Genomic DNA, 9,151 nt, shown 5'->3' with positions numbered 1-9,151 from the left:
CCTCAAATCCGGGTGGTTGTTCAACGTAAACTTCTTCTTCAAGTAACCCATTTAGGAATGCGCTCTTTACATCCATTTGGTATACGGTGAAATTCTTGTGAGCTGCGTATGCTAGGAATATTCTGATTGCTTTGAGTCGTGCAACGGCGGCGAATGTCTCATAAAAATCTATGCTTTCTCCTTGCGAGTACCCTTTTGCGACTAATCTTGCTTTATTCCTAACAATAACGTCGTCTTCGTTTACTTTGTTCCTAAAGACCCATTTGGTGCCGATTACATTTTGGTGCGTAGGTCTTGGAACAAGTTCCCATACATCGTTGTGTTTGAATTGATCCAATTTTTCTTGCATTGCATCTATCCAACTTGGATCGGCTAAAGCATCTTCGATTTTTTTCGGTTCTAGTTGTGATAGAAAACATGAGAACATTGCATCCCTTGTAGATGTTCGCGGTCTAACTCCGTCTCTTGGATTTCCAATGACTAACTCATGTGGATGATTTCTGAGCCACTTTCGATTTGGTTGAAAACTCATTAGATTCTCAGAGTTTCCTTCTTGTTGTAATACCGCTTATTGTAAATTTTTGACGAATATTCCTTCAGGTGTCTCGACTGGGATATCTTCCAATATTGTTTCTGGTGCAATTTCAGTTGCAAATTTGGTTGTGGTTGTCAGTGGTACTTCGGGTATCACGTTAGGTATTGTTTCAATTTGATAAGTACACATGTCACCTGCTTCTTCGAAATCCATAGGTGCGGTTGGGTTTCCTCCATTTACATAACTCATATGTTGTTTTATTATAGGACTGGTGGATTAGACTGCGATTTTGAGTGTAGCACACCGTATTGATAGCTTTTGCCCAAAATCTCTTTAGTAGTTCGACGGCTGATATCATGACTCTTGCAGCTTCCTTGAGTGTTCTATTTCTTCTTTCTGCTACGACATTCTGTTGCGGCGTTCGTGCGGCAGATAATTGGTGAAGAATTCCTTGTGAGTTGCAATAAGATTGAATGACATTGTTCATGAACTCAGTTCCTCGATCGGTTCGAATTGTTGCAATCTTCGTATCTTTTTCGACTTGTAGTTGCTTTAGTAGCTTTGGCAACTTTGATTCAACATCATTCTTCTTCCGAATAAATATTGTCCATGTGTACCTGGAAAAATCATCAACAACAACTAAAGTATATTTCTTACCACTTAGACTTACTGGGTCTACTGGACTAAATAAATCCATGTGTAGTAGACTTAGGGGTCTTGATGTTGATTCTTGAGCTTTGGATTTGAAAGACGTTCTGATTTGTTTTCCTTTCTGGCATGCATCGCAAATCTGATCTTTCTTGAACACAATATTGGGTAAACCGTCGACTAGCTTGTTTTGTGCAAGTTTATTGACGGTTTTGAAATTCAAATGATTTAGCCTTCTGTGTCATTCCCAACTTGCTTCATTTGAATTGTTTGGAACTAGACATACGGATTCCTTCGTTGTGCTCCAATCAACAACGTACATATTTTTCTTTCTCGATCCAGCGAGTACAACTTCCTTTGTAAATTCGTCCTTGACTTGACATTTATCTTTGAAAAATTCTACAAGATATCCTTTGTCGCAAAATTGACTTGTGCTGAATAGATTGAACTTTAGTCCTTCGACATATGATACGTCCTCAATTCGCAACCCATTCTTTACGATTGTTCCCGTTCCTTTTGTTGTTCCGTATCGATCGTTTCCTCCAAAAACTACTTTTGGTCCTTCGCATTTGAACTCAACTAGACTAGCTTTATTGCCGGTCATATCTCGAGAGCATCCGCTATCGAAATACCAAATTTCATGCAATAAAATTAATTATTCTTAGGTACCCAGATCTGTTTGGGTCCTTTTGTGTTAGTAATTTTTGGCATCCAAATCCACCTAGATCCCACTGATCCAAGAGTAGGTGATTTGTAACCATTAAAAACTCTATAATCATAACGCACTTGCGAATAACGATTCGGTGCGGGTTGGGAAATAGATAGTTGCTTGATCTTATGAAAAAGAGAAAATCTAGACTCGGTCCATGGTTTGTCTTCAAGCGACCAATTTTGTTCTGAGGGATATAATCTCCCAGCCCCAATTCTCGGAATTCTTCCCTATTCCTATGAGGTTTTATTGCACTTGACTTGTTGGCTTTCTTTGAGATACAATTTTTTGCCTTTCAAAATTTTGTTCCCTTACCGAGATATTATTATTTGGATTCGGCCTTACAACATTTTTTTTGGCATTAGTTTGTTTACCAACTCCTTGCCTCATTGTGCTATACTGACTTTTCACAAATTTTACAACTGGAACTTTATTGATTAAAGTAGTAGTAGAATTAGTTAGTTTTTCAGGGGTTTGAGAACATAATGAATTGTAGCCCAGTTCGGCTTTATCTCCAACGGGTTTTTGCATGCTTACCATTTTATCCATTATTTTGGATGAATGTGTAAATGATACAATTACTTCCCGAAGGTTATGTTCCCTAACCTCTCTTGCTTTGCACACTTCTTGAAGTCGAACATTTTCGGCTTTCAAGTTACTCATTTCATTTAGAACATTATGCAATTTTTGCGCTATTTCTTCCTTTTCAAGGATTAATGTGTTGTTGCGCTCTTTGATTTGAGTATGAGTGGCCATAACTACTTGACAATCTTTCATAAGACTTAGAAATGATTCTTGAGTCATGAAAGAAGTATCAACTGAACTGAAGGAACTAAAGGAACCAGATGATACCTCTTCTTCGGTTTCATGCGCCATTAAACATTCTTCGTGCTCAGCTGTTTGGCTCACTAAGCATAGTAATGCCGTGTCTTCTTGTGATAAATCACTTTCGTCACTGGATGGTTCTATAGATTCACTTGTCTCCAACGGATCACTTGTCAAGGCTTTTCGCTTATCCTTCTTGGATCTCCTTTCTTTCGACTTGTATTCTTCCTATGATGGATTAGGAGCATTCAAATTCTTGTTTGCCTTGGGGTGTGGAAATTCGGTCATAAAGTGTCCTGACTTTCGACAATTGTAACACATGTATGTGTTATCTTCAACTGGTTCTCTTTTTTATTTTCTAGCATCTTTGGATGAGCTTTCATGGAATGATCTTTTGGTGTTGTTCTTTCGTATGTACTTTTTGAATTTCCTAACAATCAAAGAAAATTGTTTGTCAGAAAAAAAAAATCATTATTTCCTACTGAACTTAAGGTGGATGGTTGATCGGCCATCAATGTGCACTACAAGAAAAATGCACATAGACAACGGTTAATAACCATTGTCGTAGGGATATAATTTCTGTTGTTGAAGCCGGAGTTGTTGTGAGTCCTGCGCATAGACAACGGTTTTTTAACCGTTGTCTTTTCTAGAAACAACAACGTTTTTTTAACCGTTGTCTATTAAGTGTTGTTGAAGCCGGTGTTGTTGTATGTCACGCACATAGACAACGGTTAATAACCGTTGTCTTTTCTAGAAACAACAACGGTTTTTTAACCGTTGTCTATTAAGTGTTGTTGAAGCTGGTGTTGTTGTAAGTCACGCAAATAGACAACGGTTAATAACCGTTGTCTGTTCTAGAAACAACAACGGTTTTTTAACCGTTGTCTATTAAGTGTTGTTGAAGCCGGTGTTGTTGTATGTCACGCACATAGACAACGGTTAATAACCATTGTCTTTTTTTAGAAACGACAACAGTTTTTTAACCGTTGTCTATTAAGTGTTGTTGAAACCGGTGTTGTTAAAAGTCACGAACATAGACAACGGTTTTAAACCGTTGTCGTTTCTTCCAAAGACAACAGTTTTTGACCCGTTGTCAATTCAGTGTTGTTGAAACTGGTGTTGTTAAAAGTGATGCACATAGACAACGATTTTTAATTGTTGTCTTCCAAAAGACAACTGTTGTCTATTGTGTGTTATTGAAATCGCTGTTGTTAAAAGTCACACCCATAAACTGTTGTCTTTTGTAAAAAGACAACAGTTTCAAACTGTTGTCTATTGTAAAATATACAACTTTTAACCGTTGTCTCAACCCGTTTTTAACCCATTGTAAAATAGACAAGTCTAAATACTGAGCATGACCAATTCTAATCAAATCATCATCCAAGTAATAATACTACAAAAAACAATTCCGATCCACGAACCAAGTCTACATGATCACAATGTCAAATCATACCTACTCTATATAACTGGATAGAATATCGGCCCATTCTGAATGCACCAGATCAATAACCGCTTTGTCATAATCAACTTGTTGGAACTACATGTAAATAATGTGTAAATAAATTAGTAAATAAACAAGGAACCAAACTCTCAGCTCTTATTAATACGCATAGACAGCACTAAAGACCGAAATAAGAGTAACAAAATAGACTAATTAATGGAAAGCAGAATAGACTAATGTATTACCAGTGCTTGAACATAATTTTTATCATCAATGTCTAGTGAAACCTAAAGCTTTAGGCTTCCACATCCCTGCACCAGAGAGAAGATTTCATATATCCTAGCCTTTGTATTACCGTTGTCTTTTCTTCGTGCTCTGCCTGATCCAGAAGCTTGATGGCCATTTCCCTGAATATTTGCTAAAGAAGGTAAATTTACAGATCAATTGTTTAGAAGGTTTATGCAGATAAAGGGTGGGGGCATAAAAGAACTTATTTCAAGCAAAATTATTAAAATGTCAACAAAGTGAAGCTGGTCATTACTAAAGGCATAAATAAATAATACAGTGCATACATTCTCATGCAGTCATTCCAAAGTTTAATGGATTATTTTTCTCATCTGAATTAATTTTTGCAATATGTCTCTCGTTTCCAACATCCATAAACAAGTTTATAGTGGTGAAACACAGTAATTTTTTGCTCCTATTGAACATCTCAAAGTAGAGAAGTTTTCCTCATGATACAGGTGGAAAACTCAAATTAGTGAAAAAACTTTGAACATAGCATATCCATAGCTCTCTCTAGCCAACAATTGATGAAATTGTCCAAATACAGTGCTAACAAATGTCACTTCAACCATATGTTGTGGTGGACCAAGTTTGTTTGCCCACAAACTTTGTGTGTTCTTCAATAACAGTAACACAACACAATAGAATTTGTAAATCACTTCAACCACTTGCCTTGCATTTTGGTTTAATCTTAGTTGGTCTTCCTATTAAATATTAATGGCTAGCTTGTGTTTCCATTTAATTTTGTGGGGTCACCTGCCGTATATACACTATTAGTATTATGTTATGTTTCTAAGACTTCAAGTCTTTTAACATTCTGCTTATAATCCCTAATCCTAAAAATCCTCCCTAATCTGTGAACATTCTGCTTATGATTCTAAGCCCTAAATTAATTTCACTCTGCCTAAACCCTAAAAATCCTCCCTATTCACAAACCCTAAAAATTCAAACCCCAATTCCCCAACCCTTCAATCCAAAAGTGTTTAGCATAAACACACACATTGATACAATCAGATAATATTTGGATGAATTTGACAGCTTATTACATTACAAGAGAAAAGCCAACCTGAAATTTTATATTTGGATGAATTTGACGGCGGCGGTTGGAAGCAGCGACGTACGGTACTACCGGCGGCGGTCGGAGGCGGAGACGTACGACACTGTCGGCGGTGGAGGCGGCGACGTACGTTACTCTCGGCGACAGAGGCGGCGACGTACGACACTCACGACGGCGGCGGTCGGAGGCGGAGAAGTACGGCACTGTCTACGGCGGAGAAACAACTTCTACTCTCTGTTTTGCGCTGAAAAGACGACCTCCTATAGTTTTGTGAGGAATTAGCTAGTTTTTGCCGTGTTTTGGCAACAAATTTTGTTTTGAGAGGGAATTATTTATAAATATAGAAATTTTTTTATTTAATGGGGAGGGAGATTTTTTGCATATATATATTTTTTGTAATGCATATGGTGAAATTTTGCGTGGGATATATATACATTAATTATTACCTAAGGAAATTAGAAATTTATGCATAGTGCATATATAAATTACACGGAATTTATAAAAGAACAAATTGCACTTTTAGTTCTGTGACTATTAGGGTATTGATAATTTGAGTACGTGACTTTCAAAAATCTCAATTTAAACCTTTAACTACGCAATTATTAGCAGATTTGGTCCTGCCGGCCAATTTTGACCTGAAAAACATAAAATGTTTCGAATTTATTTGTGATGAGGGCAAAACTATCATTGCAAGTGAATTTATTTGGGGAAAACTCCTTCCGGGCTATTAAACGGGCATTCTTCTTATCGCCCTGTCCATTGATCGCCGGCGCTATAGTGGAGAACGATTTTCTTAGCCGCATCGTCGGCGTATTGAGCTGTGGAGTTTTAGGCGTCAGAATTGCGGCGGCGAGAGCTTTGTACGAGATAGCAGCAGGGTACAGTGCTTCCAGAAAACAGTTGGGTGAGATGGGGTGCATTCCGCCGCTGGTGGCGATGCTGGAAGCCAAGGCCACGGCGGAGAAAGACGACGCCGCCAAAGCGCTCTCCAGTTTGCTGGTTTGCGCTGGAAACCGCCGGATTTTCAAGAAGGAAGAGAAGGGGATAGTGAGTGTGGTCCAGCTTTTGGATCCCGTAACGCATCAGAATGTAGATAAAAGGCACCTTATATCGATATTGTCTTCGCTGGCGCACTCCAAGGAACGGCGGAAATAAATGGCGGCCGCCGGAGCGAGCGCGCAACTGCAGAAGCTAGCTGAGATGAATGTCGACGGCGCCAAAAAGCTCTTGGATTTCCTGGGTAAAATCAAGCTCTGGGTAGTTTTTAGCAGGCCATAATATTGTTTCGGTTGTCACTCTCTACAAATTGCTTGCTAAAGCAAAACAATATTGGCATTTCAGTGGGCTATAAACTGAGTTCGTCCGTATCTACCAAGAGGGCAAGAGTTACTGATAAGAGATTTTTTTTTTTCAAGTATATATGTATAAGAGGGAAGAAAAATAAAAACAAGAAATATCTCCAAGGATCAGACAAGGGAGGCCGGACATGGAATCACAACAGTTTGGGAGCTCTCTGGCGGATTTCCAGCAGTTTGGGAAGAAGAAAGGACGTTAAATGACCATTTTGCCCTTATAAATAAATAATTTTAAAAGAATTACATTTTTCCGACCAAAATTGGCCGACAGGACCAAATCTGCTAATAATTGCGTAGTTAAAGGTTTAAATTGAGAGTTTTGAAAGTCACGTACTCAAATTATCAGTACCCTAATAGTCACAGGACCAAAAGTGCAATTTGTTCTTTATAAAACTAATCAAATGTTAATGTTAATAATAATAAGAAGAATTTTAAAGTCAAAATTATAAATTAGGTATTATAGTAATAATTAATCTATAAATATATATATATATATATATATATATATATATATATATATATCATCTTATTTCATTTTCCCGCCCAAACTTTTGTAGTAAAGCTTATTTGGTAAGTAAATGGCAAATGGACTAGGGTATAGACTAGAGACCACTAGACTTGGTTGAGGCCGGGTATAGACTAGAGACCACTAGACTAGGGTGCCTGTAGGCCGGGTATATTCATGGTTTTATAGGGACCGGGTCCACCATAAATGTGACAATATAGATATAGAACCGGGTAAGAAAATATTAGCTTTATTACTCGGGTCGCTAGACCCAAAATAGTACCGGCTATATAGATACAGAACGCGAGATTCATAGATTTTTATACTGTAGATTCATAAATTCTATACTGTAGATTTATAAAATCTTTGGTGAATAATTTTATATTTAAATATGAACGAAAATAGAACTATTAAATTAACTTTTGAATTGTATTATTTCTTTGTTAAATTTTTATGCACTATATTTGGACAAAAAATTTTAATTACATTTTTATTTTTGTTCTAGATCTTCTAAACATCTATTTTTATCTCGTAACAAAAACAATGAAGGTCCAAATTATAGTTAAAAGATAAGGTGTAACACTTTAGTAAACAAGAGTTGGTATGGCTTGGTGGATTTAATTTTATTTATTATGTTAGAAGTCACGGTTCTATCCTTCCTTAACTTATATTTTATACAATCATTGTCTTGGTTCTCAGAGACAACACAGAACCAAACTCGTTATATATTAGATGTTGCGCTTAAATATATAAGTGTTGGTGTGACTTGGTGGATTTAGCTTAGTTTGTGATGTTAGATTATGTTAGAAATCTTGAGTTCTATTCTTCTTAGAGGCATTTTTAACCTATTTTATAAAATCATTGTCTTGGTTTTCACAGACAACACAGAAACAACCCAGTTATATACGAGATGTTGCACTTTAGTACATAAAAATTTGTGTTGCTTAGTTGGTTAAACTTTAATTGCTATGTTTCTAGTTATAAGTTCAACTCTTGTTGTTAACATCATTGTTTATATTTTATACAACTGTTGTCTTTTATAAAATAATGATGCGCAAAGACAACGGTTTTTTATAACTGTTGTCTTTGTAGTGTTGTGTATTCAAATACGCTTAAAGACAACATACCAAAGACAACGGTTAAATAAAACCGTTGTCTTAAACAAATAAAGAACGCGCAACGACAACGGTTAAATAAAACCGTTGCCTTAAACAAATAAAGAACGCGCAACGACAACGGTTAAATAAAATCGTTGTCGTTGTAGTGTTGTGTATTCAACTGCTATTAAAGACAACACATAAATGACAACGGTTAAATAAAACCGAAAACCGTTGTCTTTTATAAAATAATAATGCACAAAGACAACGGTTTTAAAAAACCGTTGTCTTTGTAGTGTTGTGTATTCTAGTGCGCTTAAAGACAACATACCAATGACAACGGTTAAATAAAACCGTTGTCTTTTTAAAAAAAAGAGCGCACAAAGACAACGGTTTTAAACAACCGTTGTCTTTCTAGTGTTGTATATTCTAGTGCGCTTAAAGACAACACACTAACGACAACGGTTAAAAAAACCATTGTCTTTTAAAAAAAAAACGCACATAGACAACGGTTTTAAAAAACCGTTGTCGTTGTGGTGTTGTCTTATCACAAAATGCACAAAGACAACACACTTATAACAACGGTTAAGTAAAAACCGTTGTCTTTGACAAAAGTGTTGCATCAAAGACAACGGTTTTGGACCAAACTGTTGTCTTTTATACAAAAGACAACACTTTTCTTAAAAACTGTTGT

The sequence above is a fragment of the Ipomoea nil genome, unplaced genomic scaffold (genome assembly GCF_001879475.1).
Source record: "Ipomoea nil cultivar Tokyo-kokei standard unplaced genomic scaffold, Asagao_1.1 scaffold2510, whole genome shotgun sequence".
NCBI classification, from domain to species: Eukaryota; Viridiplantae; Streptophyta; class Magnoliopsida; order Solanales; family Convolvulaceae; genus Ipomoea; species Ipomoea nil.
Note: the sequence above shows the minus strand (reverse complement) of the source record.